The sequence below is a fragment of the Lissotriton vulgaris genome, chromosome 7 (assembly GCF_964263255.1).
Source record: "Lissotriton vulgaris chromosome 7, aLisVul1.2, whole genome shotgun sequence".
NCBI lineage: Eukaryota > Metazoa > Chordata > Amphibia > Caudata > Salamandridae > Lissotriton > Lissotriton vulgaris.
This window is the reverse complement of record NC_141695.1, coordinates 1187105338-1187120129: the sequence shown is the minus strand read 5'-3', so window position 1 is coordinate 1187120129 and position 14792 is coordinate 1187105338. Positions and strand designations below refer to the sequence as shown.

Genomic DNA, 14792 nt, shown 5'->3' with positions numbered 1-14792 from the left:
CATTTTGATTTGTTTTATTAGTATTGAATCAGTATATTCACTTGTACAAATTGTCACCTACTCTTCTTTTCCTTTCTCTTAAATCACTCGCGCCATTTTTTCGAGCACTAACTCTATGCACGTTCTCCATGAGCACCTTTTATACGTACCTTTAAAACATTGTAAATATTGAAAAAAACCTGATAAAATTGCAATTTGAAACCTTTGAATTCTAAGAGGTTACAAGCATGGTTTAGTAAAAATAAAAATATATATTTTTTTCTATAAATATGACACAGTTGTTGGGCTTTGTGATTGTATGAATTAGTCTGGATCTTTTCCAAAGAGCAAAATTTATTTGGGCTCCAAGTTAGAAAATTAAGGACCTTTTTTTGATATAATCATTGTATTGAATTAGGTCAAGGACCATTGTTTTTGTTAACGTTCTGTACCCAGGTCCCAGACCGGTTTGGGATACCCCATTTTTGATAATGGCTGGGCAGTAAAGAGCAGGTGCCAGGCTCTTCATGTGGGGAGACTGTGAGAATAGGTTGGCAAAACAGATCTATGTCATCGCCAGCAAGAGCTAAATCTACTGCTTTCTCAAATCCTGGCTTCAGTCTGCTAACTTCAGAATGAGAATACACTTATTAGAATGATTCACCCAAATGTGCCGTGTACAACACACAGTAACAAAACGAGACTTTGTATAAAATGCTCTTAAGTGTGCATTTACACTAATGCTTTAGTGGGCTGCAAGCAGTGTCAACAATTAAATGCCATTTGATTAATAAAAAGTGACAACACATTTTAAGATGCATACAGTCATTGACATTTTGACAACTGTACTTTCTCAGTAGGTTTGGCAACCAGCGACAGTTGAAAAGAGCAGTCCTACGTGATACACATTTAATTATTGTTATCCCTTCACTGTATACATTTACATAGTTTGTTAGAGAATTAGCCCCTACCTTCACTTCAGTCATTCTTGGCAGCAGCTCGGTATGCTGTCGTAAGATTCATGGGAGATTCATGGGTCCAGTTTAAACAATGATATGGCAGGACTGGCCTTTCTCAAAAAAGACAAACAGTCACTGACAGTTTTCATCACATTACTTGTAACTGATTGAGAAGTTCATGCTAATAAAAGCTGGATGGAAATACATTCCCCTTTCAGCTTCAATAGAAAACAGACATTAACCAGCCATTATAGCTTCCATAGGGTCTCTGTATGGCCTCCTGCAAATGTATATTTCAGATCACTAAAGGCACCCACCGACCGCTCCCCCACTGTCGCCATCCTTTTTTGGCATAGTATTTCAGATTATGGACAGGCATTCCTTGTCTCCACCACCATCTGCAGTACCCTGTAAGAATCATGGAGTTTTTTACCCCCCCGTTATATCACTGTATACATTCAGCATTTTTGTACGCAATCCCAAAGCGTATGCTTTTTTTTTTTTAGAATTAATTTACTTGTATTACTTTTTAGTACTTTATGATGGAGATGTCTTGTGCATAGAAATTTTAGACTGTACTATTAAAATAAAAATAAACCCAACTATTATTGGTCTTTTGTAACTACCAGAAATACAGTTCCTTATTGAAAACATAGATTGACACGCTCATATGGTAATACTTTTTCTCCCCATTTCTGAGGTCATAATATGAATTTATCCGGCTACAGATGAATTGTTATCTTTAGCTTGACTCGTAGAAACAGCAGAAGTACAGCAAACAAAATCTTGTGTGGATGAGTGATGGCCTCAATTGAAGCACTTGTATGTGGCTACAAAAAGGGAACATGCAGTGAGAGCAAAAACAACATATTGATATGCTAGAGTCTAACAAATCGCTTTATCTTTTAGAAATGAAACAACATTTTGAAAAGCTCGAACCTTCCCATTAAAATCTATTTTTCAATTTTTGTATGTTTTGTTTGTGAATAAAATTAAAAATGTTAAGCTGTATTTGTATACTTGTGTCTGTATTTTTGTGTATTGTTTAGAAGTTCAAATCGTTGAAATTGATTAGGTTTGGTTCCCTGTTGGCCGTTCATGCTTCTTAGAGCATTGCCACAGTTGCAAAGTTAAAAGGAGGCCTTTTCTTCACTTGAAAGGGTGAGCCTGCTCTATACCTGGGTCTCCCTGTACCTTTGGGATACCTGCATCTTGCTCCTCTCAGGACCAAAGGGCCAACGAGGGATGTACCTTTTCACATGCAGGCGTATAGATCAGTTCTGCTGGTCAGGGGAGGTTGCCCTGATTCTTAAACTGTTTTAACCATCACTCTAGTAATTAATGTTCTAGAGCAGCGTTTCCCAAACTGTGGTCCGCGGACCCCCAGGGGTCCGTGAGACATTCCCAGGGGGTCCGAGTGCCTGTCGTCGTAGTGAAAAATGAAACGTCCATGCGTCCTCACATCACAAAAGAGCTGTGAATGTTGGCAGAGGGGCGGCCACAACAATACAATCGGGAGGCGGGGGCAGCGAATGGGCAGTGGGCAGTCAGGGGGGGCGGGCCGCAGTAGGCACAGCGGCTGGGGAAACGAGTGGAACAGAAGGCAAAAGGGGCACAAAAACAAGGGGAAAAACAAGTGGCACAGTGGGCAGAAGGGCACAAAAAACGAGTGGAACAGAGGGCACAAAAAACGAGGGAAAAACACGTGGAACAGAGGGCAGAAAGGCACAAAAAACGAGTGGAACGGAGGGCAGAAGGGCACAAAAAACGAGTGGAACAGAGGACAGAAGGGCACAAAAAACGAGGGAAAAACAAGTGGAACAGAGGGCAGAAAGGCACAAAAAACGAGTGGAACAGAGGGCAGAAAGGCACAAAAAAACGAGGGAAAAACGAGCTGCACAGAGGGCAGACAGGCACAAAAGCGAATGGCACAGAGGCAAAATACAGAATACAGAAATATAGGGGCAGCTAAAAACAAAAGGCAGAACGGGCAGAGAGGCACGGCGGCAGCGAGGGGAACAGAAGGGAAAACCGGGCAGAGACGTGGGGCAGCGAGGGGTACAGAAGGAAAGACCGGGCAGAGAGAGCACGGGGACAGTGAGGGAAACAGAGGTAAGAAAAAGGGGCAGGGACCACGTCGTACAGACAGCGAGGGAAGACAGACAACAGCAGTCACACAGCAATGACAATACAGGCAATACAATAAAAGCAATAAAACGTTGAAAGGCACATGTGTGTAGGTTACCTTTACTTGGCAGGCAGGTAAAAATAGATTCAGCCAGGATCAGCAGTAGGATTTTCATGCTGCTGTCTGATTGCTCACTTTCCACAAGCCCTTGGGTACCACTAAATAATACACTGCTGTATGCATACATGTCTATGCCAATAGACCCAATTCAGTCTGTCTACCTCTTGAAATTGCCTCTGCTTCAAAAGGCGTTTTTAAAAAGAAATTTAAATTGTACAAATTGCTTAGGGGTCCCCGGCATCCAGTAGTAATTCAGTAGGGGTCCTCAGGAGTCAAAAAATTGGGAACCACTGTTCTAGAGATCTTAGCATTTGTAGTTCTGGTCCATTCCCACTGACTAATTCTTGGACTGCAGTGATCCCCTCGGTTATGCTATACTGAAGATGTTCACATCGACCAGTTGTTTGTTTGAGATGGACAAATTTCAAATTCAAATTAAAATTCTTTATTTCGGCATGGATGCCATAAAAGAGTCACAACACAATTCATTATGTTAAAATAGACATTTTGACATAGAACATTAAAAAACATCAATTAAAATACATTTCTTAATGCAAATAAATCAAAGCACAACCGTCAATAGAATACTAAAAATCCCCCTGTAATTACTAGGACACGTTCTAATTCTGTTCTTAAGGGTGATCTTCATTTACAACTGTTGCCCCTTTTTTTTCCTTAGGAAAAAGATTGAATGTAAGAATCGACTAACACTAAATATTATTGATTGGTTTGTGTTAGATTTAAGTATTCTAAGGGCCTGTTTACATGATCTCACGCCTAACAGTAGGCATAGTGGTTTAATCTATCTTTTTCTGGCCAATGCATAGGCGGGACAGAAAAAGAAGATATGAAACTCATTTTCAATCTGGTGGCAATCACACATAGAACAAATTTCGTCTGCCACTAAGGATGGAACATTAGGCCTCCTTGCCCAACGTGCCAAAGTTGTTTTTATCAGAAGATTCCCATATCTTAATTTTAAAAATAGGGTTTTGGCTATCTCATCCATAAAGGTCTCAAATAGTGGCTCATCCTTAAAACTGAGGAAGTTTGTTACTAAGGTTCCAGCTGTTGAAACATTTGTTGTCATGTTAACCATAAAGCTCCAAAAGGCCCTTTTTAAAATTAGTATTGGGTTAGACAGTAGATGTTCTGGGTTCTCCCAGAAGTGTTTTAAACCTATTTTGGTGAACCAAATTTTAACGTGCTTTAACCATGGGATGGTTTTTGAATTATCTAGCCCCATGATTTCTTTTAGCCCATCTCTATAGTCGTGTAATTCAGGCACCCGCCACAGTCTAACCCATAACATCAGTGGGCGAATTATAGTGTAATGGTCAGTTCTTTTAATGTTTAGATCTAGTTGAAGGGGCACTAGAGGAGTGCCTCTTGGGACCCTTACCAGGCTTCTCATGAAATTATTGTCCAGGACACTAAAAGTATCCTTTGACCCTGGTCCCCAGATTTCTGCACCATATAACACTGCTGGTTGAACCTTGAATTTGAAAAGCTCAACTACCGGAGACACATCTTTACTAGTACTCAAACTTTGTTTCCTAAGAATAGGCTTTGCATTCTGAGTGAATGCCAGCTTACTTTTTTCCATTTGGGCTCTCCAGGAAAAGTTGGAGTCTAAAGTAACCCCTAAGTATGAGAATTGTGGGACCGATTCTAGTTTAACACCATTCAGTGTTAAACAGCCTTTATTGGTTTTTGGTGGATTGAGGGCCATACATTTAGTCTTTTCCCCATTTATTTCCAGTCCTTTCTTACTAAAATAATACCTAAAAGAATTCAGTAGTGCCTGGAGACCTTTCTTAGTTTGAGGAATCAAAAGAGTGTCATCAGCAAATAATAAAGTTGTTACCCTTTCTCCATTCAGTTTTGGTGAATCATTTATACATCCCTCTAGATGTGAAGGGATGTCATTCACGAAAAGGGAAAAAAGTGTGGGGGCCAATACACAGCCTTGGCGAACGCCACGCTCGATGGGAATTTTTTGGGTCAGTTCCCCACTTGGGCCCCATCGGATTTTCGCAAAATTCTCTTCGTGCAGCTCTTTGATCTGAACCAATAGACTATTTGGCAACCCTACTACTCTCAATGTTTTCCATAAAAGATTGCGTGGCACTAGGTCGTACGCTGCCCTCAAATCAACGAAAGCAACGTATAGATGTCCCATTTTAATGTGTACATATTTCCAATAAAGGCAGCAGAATCTGAATATCTGGTCTATTGTGCTTACTTTACATCGGAAACCAGCTTGGAATTTAGTTAAGATTGCATTCTCCTCAATCCAGTCACTGACCCGAGTTAAAATGTGTCGTGAGTAGATTTTCTGGAGGATGTCCATCAGGCTGATTGACCGGTAATTAGAGGGATCCATCCGATCCCCTTTTTTGAAGATTAAAACAATTTCAGCTCCCCTCCAGCTTTCGGGGAAATCTAAGGTAAGGGATAACTTATTACATAAATAGTTTTTATATGGTGCCCATACTTTTAAATCATGTTTATATAAATCCCCAGGGATCTTATCTAGGCCTAGAGCTTTGCCAGTCTTTACTAGGTTAATTGCCAACTCGGTTTCGCCTAGTGTAAAGTCCAGGCAATCAGTAGGGTGTTCATAGCATGGGACATCCACATCGAATTGGGCATCATCATACTTTTTATAGAGGTTAGTAAAGGGGTTAACCCATGTTAGCTCGTCCAAATAGACGTCCTTAACCACTCTCCCTGCATGGTTCCCGTTGGCTACTAACCTCCAAAAGCCTACGCTATCATTTGTTTTAACAGCTAGCAGCATATCAGCCCATTTTTCTTCCTCCCAGGCTATTTTAGAAGCCTTTTGTACTGACTTATAATTATTCCTTGCTATTTTTATATCAGATAGTGTCTTAGATTTAATTGCTAATAAAAGCCCCCTTTTAGATTCCCTACAGATTCTGTCATACCATGGTTTACTATGGGACAGATTCTGTGTCTTTTGTTAGTTCTTCTTGGGCATTTTGGTAACTAACATTATTATATCTGTAAAAAAAAATTCGTGGAGTGACATAAAATAAATTGGATTTTCCTCATCTACCATAGAACCTATGTATGAGCCAAAGGTCCCTGCAAAAAGTGTATATATTTCTGCGAGAATCTCACCATGTTCCAATATAAATGGCCATTTGAGTACTCGTCTGTTATTACTGATATGTATCTCGACGTTGTCACCATTGTTTGCATCTGCTGGTGGTGATGACACTACTCCCTGAAACAAAGAAGCTTCTATCGAAAGACTCAGGGGGAAGTCGTCACTTTCTAGCCTGTCCTTTACCTCGAGGTCTAAAATACTCGGCCAGATGGGTATAGAAACAATCACAAAATCTAAATTGCTTTTGTAATTATTTCTGCTAAAGGTTGGTCTTTTCAAACTATCAGACGGAAGCCGTCCATTACAAGCCCTGAGACAATACTCCGTGCATAATTTTGTTATTTGGACTGCCAAGACCGAACATTTAACCGGTTTGACATTCTCCAATGCTGGGATTTTGTTAGCTTGGTCCTCCTCTTCAAAAATGTCGCTGAGCCCCAGGACTGGTTCGTAATTACAATTTAGATCACCAGCCAAGATAACGTAATCCTCTTTACCATCTAATCTGCTTAAAAAACAGTCTAGTTTGGTTAGTGTGGGTGATTCTCTAAATGAGGGTGTTGGTCTATTATAGACATTTATTAGGAGGAAATTTTTCCCTTCACGTGTGGTAATTTTTAGCGCTAGTATATCAAGAGAGTTTGCATCCACCACCTCAATCTGTACCCTCAGATTTACTTTCACCCAGATTAATAATCCACCCGAGGGCGTTCCACTTCTGGATGGGATAGCACCTATTCCAAAAGACTTAAACCCTAGTCTATGTGGTGTAACCACTGCCCAAGTTTCTTGTAACAGACAAAAATCATAAGTATCAATGAATCTTGCCCATTTAGGATTCCTTAGATTTTTTGAGACTCCGGCTATGTTCCAGGAGACTAGTTTTAGTGGCTCCCTCATTTTGGCTAGGGTCTCGGGTTGGGCCACCAATGATGTTTCCTCAATTGTTAACATTCTTATTGGCATGTCTTCAGCTACTCCTAATGCGTTAGGACATTTACTGCTCTCCCCCTGAATATTTTCATCCCTCACTACCGTATTGGCCATTGGTGGATTTACTGTGATTGGACACCCTGGGATAGATCCTGCGGCTTGGTCATGACAATAATCCAAGGATCCCTGGTCGCCGAGCTCGTTGGAAGGTACCATTAAGGCCGGGTTATATTGTGAACAACCTTCCCCACGAGATGTTAAGGGACCTGGGTGCTCATTGCGCCCCATGGGCCTCTGGATATTGTCAGTCAGTTTTAGGGCTACCGCTTCCGTTCTTCCAAACAAACTACTTATGCTTATTGCAGTGGTTGAGAGGTTAACCCCGGAATTCCCCATCACTTCAGCTCCATTGTCAATGCCCTCCATACTGAGGGTATGGATTCCGCTTCCCTCATCCCCCGGTCTCACAAAACATCAATCACAATCATCTAGGCCACTAAATATGTCAAATCTATTTGTGGTCTCCAATGGTGTGAATAGTTTTAAGTGGTCCATTCTCCCATTGGTGGTATTGTTGGACCTAGCTGTTAAAAACCTGCAACCCGCCGGGTCGACCCCCAGCTCTTCCCCGACGGAACACCAGCTCATAACCATAACATTCTCGGCTGGCCCGGGTCCCTTCCCAAATCACCGTCTCCGGCCCAGCCGCCATCTTGGACCCTCCACGACCAGGCCTCGTGGCCTAGGGTCGACCTCAGCCGCAGGTGCAGTTGTTTGTTATTTTTATTGTCGGGGGCTTCGAAGTGGTTGGGTTCATGTTTGGAACAGAGATCGGGGCAGATGTAGTAGGTTGGGTTGGCAGTGTGGTAATTTGTGTAGCATTACTTGCAGCTGTCTTAATAGCGACTCCCTTTCTTCCCAATTCCTGCTCAATTTTCCCTAGTCTGTCTTCCACTTTGTTCAGTCTCTCTATGATTGCTATGGAGTAGCTTCTGATTAAGCTTTCTATGCTATCCAATGTAACAAGGCTTTGCGCTACTTGAGGCACATTGTCAGCTATGCTGATATCTATACTAACCTCCCTATCTAGGTGCATGGTAGGTGAGGGTAAAGGCGTTGTATTGGTTCCCTCAGGTGCAACTGTTGGGGCCTTATCACTCCCAATGAAAATCTTTGCCTTTTTGCCGAAGTCGGAATGGCTCAGCTTTTGTTGGTGTGATTCCCCCCCTTTTCCGCAGTTTTTTGTTAGGGGGTGGGCCATATATTCTAGGCGGCGGCGTGATTTTTTTAACCCTGTTTCGTGTTATTTTGCATGGCATAGGTGCAGGGGTAATCAGTGCATCCGTTATGCTAGGGGTACTAGTGTGGTTAGTAGGAGAAGGACCATTCGTAGTTGACTTAGGGCAAGTACTGGGTGTCAGCGTGCAATCTCTAGGTACCAGAGGCTGACTATCCAGTAAAAGTACACTATCGTTGCCATTCTTGCTCCCTTCATCAATGGAAGCAACAGATAAAGGTGATGGAGTCACTAACCTATTCTTCATACTTTCTACAGAACGGCGGCGTTCAGCTCGTCGCTCTGCTAAAGCAGTTTCCTTAGGGATGTCAGCAGCAGTCTTTGTAAAATAGTTGTCCAAAGTTCTGTTAAGCAAACCCCCTAGCTTATCTGGCATGGCTAGGTCTGTGCTTAACGGTAGCAATGACATTTATAAAAGACTACCAGCTATAGATAATGGAACAGTGTGGTCTTACTTAACACGTACACAGGAATAACTATCGGCCAGGGGGTTATGCCCAGTCCAGTCTCTTCGGGCCTCTGAGGGCCACAGAGGGCCCGCCCTTTGCCCGGGCTTCGCCCCGGGCGCTCCCGCACAGCGGGAAGCGCAGATTGTTTATGTAGGACTGCCCCTTATGGAAAAAGGGGGTGGGGCGATCAGGGAGAGCAGCCCAGGTGTATCGAGCGCGGGTTTACCGGGACTCCTGGGAAACCGAGTCCCGGTCCCGTTGCTCGCAGCCCTGCAGTCCGAGCCCGCACCCACAACAGCTTCCAGATGGCAAGGGACAATCCGCAGGCGATGCGGGACCCGCGAAGCGGGTTCCGTGAGGAGTAGAGTCCGAGGTCTGACAAACAGTCTGTTCAGGCAACAACAAGATGATTGACCACGTCCCACGTTGTAGCTGCAAACCGGGTGATTTATTGCAGTTCAGTTGGGCGGGGCGATCAGGGAGAGCAGCCCAGGTGTATCGGGCGCGGGTTTACCGGGACTCCTGGGAAACCGAGTCCCGGTCCCGTTGCTCGCAGCCCTGCAGTCCGAGCCCGCACCCACAACAGCTTCCAGATGGCAAGGGACAATCCGCAGGCGATGCGGGACCCGCGAAGCGGGTTCCGTGAGGAGTAGAGTCCGAGGTCTGACAAACAGTCTGTTCAGGCAACAACAAGATGATTGACCACGTCCCACGTTGTAGCTGCAAACCGGGTGATTTATTGCAGTTCAGTTGGGCGGGGCGATCAGGGAGAGCAGCCCAGGTGTATCGGGCGCGGGTTTACCGGGACTCCTGGGAAACCGAGTCCCGGTCCCGTTGCTCGCAGCCCTGCAGTCCGAGCCCGCACCCACAACAGCTTCCAGATGGCAAAGGACAATCCGCAGGCGATGCGGGACCCGCGAAGCGGGTTCCACGAGGAGTAGAGTCCGAGGTCTGACAAACAGTCTGTTCAGGCAACAACAAGATGATTGACCACGATGGACAAAATATTGACTATGAAAGATCGTAGGTATGACGTTTTCTGCATCTTAATAATATTCCACAAGGGAGTTAACTGATATTATCCGAATTCTGCAGTTTGCCAGAGAGACACAAGTTCAACTGTAGGCTTCCCGAGACTTCTTCCCTTAAAAGGAAAGGGTCAATCCTATACACTAGTAGAACACTTGCAAGAAAAGCACTGAGACCAAAACGAAAAGAATTCAAGGCCAGTGGGTGGGAAGTTCAACCCGCTCCCACATTATTTTCGCACAGTAATAAGTCTGGGGCTGGATTTGAGCCAACCCTGCCACCACACCGGTGCATCCGTGAGGTGTCTTCTCTAGCAAAACCACTTGTTAGCTAACCCATGTTCTTTTTGTAGCATAGAGGCCCTACCAAGCCTGAAATGTATGTCTGTGCTTGGCTGCAGATTTAGAGGTAATATCAGATAGAAACCTATTGAAATATTAATGAACTAAAGGAAACATTTCACCCTTGGTCTTTCGTATTTGATATATTGTATATAGTTAACTATGATCCACGGATAATTCGCTCAAGCTCCCCTTTTTTGTAAGATTCTGGCACTGGCCTCAAAAGTTAAGTAGCCCTAGGACTTCATAGTGGTTGCTGGTGCAAGATTACTTCTACCCCAGGCTAAAGGCTATAAACCTGTTAGGGTTTAACTGGTTTTGGAAACTTTACAACCGTGGCATGACTGGGCACAAGTAACCATCCCATTTCTTCACCGTTGACTGAAACACCAAGACTCCACTTTGCACCGCACCTTTTACTCCAACGGGTGGGATCATTGTTTCTGGGAGGGGTATTTTTCTTTCAAGATCTTTTTAATATTTATCTGACTCGAAAGCCCACTTTATTGTCCTGTCGTGCACCCAGAGCAGAGGTTACTGAAACGGAGAGCAGACCTATAGCAAGATTTTTGTTAATTTTGTCTGTCACCTCTGTCCCTTTGACTAAATGCACCCAATCACTGTTAGCACAGTAGTAAAAAAAAGCAAACCTATTTTGGAGTTGAGCGCAGGCCCATAAACTAAGACTAGCCACAGGGCAGTATTATAGTCTCCTGACCAGTAAATACGACAAAGATCATAAATCGGGTTCACAATTTGCTAGTACCTTCTAATTCTTTGCTATATATTTTTCTCAATTAATATCTATCTCAGGGTTTCATGTTTTAAACTTTTTATGTACTTTATGTATAAATGTGACATTTTCTTTTTGTTGTAGGTTTAGCACTCGCTAGCAATTAAGTTTGAGCTGTTTATTTTATACTGTACTACTGTGTATCAAAACTGTACCCTGAAGACCTTCTAGAGAAGTCTTTGTGTGCTTGACTATTTTCTCAGAGGAGAACCAGCTGCCCAAACAGAGCAACTTTGTTATCCAGTTGAAGTAAAGTGCATTTGGTGGCCATGAGCCATCAGTGGTTCATGGCAGGACCTCAGGAAAAGGCCTCATGGTCATTATTTTACCTTTATGATGCTTCAGCGAGTATATAGGCAAGATATTTTCTACCGACCTGCTTAGTTTTACCTGGCCAATTTCCAGATGCAGCGCTGCACTGAAGATATTCTGAATGACTTAGAGATGTTATTACTTTTATCCAGAGGCGTAGCTAGAGCTTCTGGCGCCCGGGGCTATCCCACAGATTGCCGCCCATGACAGGTAGCTGCGGGGAGGGTGGATCTGGGGAAAAATGTCGGCGAGCAGCAGGGGTGGATTGGCAGGGTTTAAGTTACGCCACTCTCTACTCCACTGCATACGAAATGGTGTGAAACTGCGGCGTAAGCCTAGAGCAAACCTTGAAGGTCAAGTCTCAGTTGATGAAGGCCCACCAGCACTTAAATGGTAGCTAATTGCATAAGTAAATGTATCCCTTCCTTCCCTTCCTCCTCTTACACCTCTCCATACTGAACTGCTGCTACAAGACCACAGCAGTAAAACCACCCGCTAGACACCAAGCACAACACCAAAATAACTCCCACATAGGTCACACTCTACACCCACACTCTACCAAACAACAACAGTATTTAGAAACATGGGCAAAGCTATAGCAATAGAACAGCTTCATTATCTCTTCCATCCATGCATCTATCTATTCATTCTTTCACCCTTCCATCCACCTACTGGCATCCACTATTTCACCTTTAGATTCTGTCATCCATTCATTCTTTCATCCATCATTCAATATTTCCCCATTCTATCCATTTATCTATCTATCCATCCATCCAATTTGCCATCCATCTATTATGCCATCCAACTGCTCATCCATACAGTCTAAAAACCAACCATCCACTCTGCCACCCATTGATCTATTCACTCTGCCATCGATTCTCTTTGCATCCATCCTCCACTCTTTTATCTTACCATCACCTCTGCCATTCATCGATCAACTGACATCCTTTCATCAATTCATTAACTCTTCCATTCTTCCACTCAGCCATCCATCTATCCTCCTATCCTCTCTTCCATCCATCCATCAATCCACTCTGTCATTCACCCTCTCTGCCATCCACTCTGCCATCCATTCACCATCCATCCACTCTGCCACCCATCCATTCATCAACTCTTCTATCTATGCATTCAACCACCCATCCACTCTGCCATTCATTCATCCATCAATCCACCCACTCTGCTATTCAACCACCCATTCATCCACTCTGCCATGCATCAATCCCCTCCACCATCCATCCATTCTGCCATCCATCTGCTCATCCATCCATCCATTTATCCACTCTGCCATCCATCCTGCCATTCATTCATCAATCCATCCACTCTGCTATCCAATCATGCATTCAGTCACTTTGCCTTTAATCCATTCAAGCTGTCACGCATCCATTCATTTACTTTGCCATCCATCCAATCTGCCATCCATCCATACATTCATTCACTTTGCCACCCATCTATTCACCCTGCCATCCATTCATCATCCATCCACTACGACTTCCATTCACAGATCTTTCGTCCACTCATCCAGCCCTTTACTCTATCCTCCTTTCAGCTGTCCCTCCACCTATTTATTCACTCAACTATTCATCCATTTGATCTGCCATCCTTTCACTTGTCCATCCACCTATCCATTCACGCACTCACCCATCCACCCATCCCTTTACTATACTTTCATGTGTCCATCCATCATCATTCACTTCTTTCACCCACTCATTCATCCACATATCCATTCATCCTCCTACACCATCATCCCTACTTCCTTTTTTTCACCCTTTTCTTCCAACATTCCTTCTTTCTTTCCCTGTTCTATTTACACAGCAGTCGGTTTTCCTCTGTGGCTGTGGGAGTGCTTCCGGCTTCATGTGAGACATGTTTGGGGTCCTTCTTGCTAGTCCACAAAATGTAATGAACTGAATTTTTGCTTATTGCGGCGCTGGGAGTGAGCCTCGCATACCAGAGCACACGAGGACGGAGACGAGAGCAGAGAGACGGGCGGGGTGAACATAGGAGGATATTTGACTTTTTGGGAGCACTGCAGTCAACGTCGGGCATCGGAACACTTAAGAGAAACTGAATGAACAAGTGCAGTCCTATCCTAACTTGCACAGTGCACTTACATACACGTGACGTGTGCAGTGCTGCACGACTATGTGTCTAAGTAAATCCTGGGCTGGCCACCAGTACCATGCTGCTGCCGCCCCCAAAATAATGCCGCCTGGGGCGGACCGCCCCCACCGCACCCCAACTAAATAAATGTGTTCATTCATTTATTCACCCACGTGCCCTTTACCAATGGGACCGACTGCCGTTCTGGAATGGTCATTCTTATAGCACGACTGCGACATCCTTTACCTGTCTCAGAGCTCATGTTCCCCCGTTTTCTTACCAGAATTGGGGCACATGTAGATGTGCACATTTTAAATAAGGGAGACATTTGTTTTATTGCAAATGCTCTACAGAAACGCAGGGCATTGAATTAGTTTTGCACATCAGTGGGTTTACATCGGCATTGGCTGAATCTCTTGATTATTAATGTAAAGCTTGTTTTCTTTTTTGTGCAATGGACTCAAAACGTTTCGGCACGCAAACATCACAGTACGCATCTGTGACAAATGGGTTCTGGCTAGATGTGGACACAGGTGATCTCTTCTTTTCATGCTATCCTTACTAGTGGAGGAAGCTGTTGACCAGTCAACTCCTAAGAGGGTACGAGAGAAGGTGACTGGAAAAGTTGTGACGTTCTTTTTTTTTTTTAAACGGCTATTAGTAGGTTTCGTGCATAAATAACTGTAGCCTGACGGATGTGGAGCGAATTAGGAATCAAGAAGTGAAGAGGAAAGTATAGGAAGAATTAAGAGATACATTGCGTCTGTAGGAGGATGATCAGTTTCAAAGAGTGATGTGGATACCTATGAAATCTGCTGAAATGTCTCTTCTTGTTCCGTGCACTGTATGTATGTGTTTTTGACAGACAAATTTGCAGGACTTCCCTCATTAAAAGGGATGTATGAAGCAGGTGAATTTATCATTTAGCACTTTCAAAGATTGTTGAATATTAGGACAACATGGTTAATCCAGATAACCTCTTAGAGTCTGGATTCCTGGTTGGAAATATCAGTTCCAGCCCCAGGCATCTCCAATGCACAGCAGTGAAGGTTGAGTAGATTATCGGTCGGTGGACATTTCCAGTTTTGTAGGGTTTTCTCCTCTTTCAGTATTTCCCTACCAGTGCTTTTTCTTCTGAAAAGTCACCTTCCTTGCACAGTGATCAATTACATGAATGAACTCTCGTCTCTAGTTATGGAGATTCATTGTACTGTCC

General features: G+C 43.6%; 1 protein-coding gene across 1 annotated transcript in view; it reads left to right on the top strand.

Annotated features, from left to right (window-relative positions):
- The window catches only part of LARS1 (leucyl-tRNA synthetase 1), a 232182-nt gene that overhangs the window by 51376 nt on the left and 166014 nt on the right, over positions 1-14792 (top strand). The gene's annotated exons all lie outside the window — the stretch shown is intronic.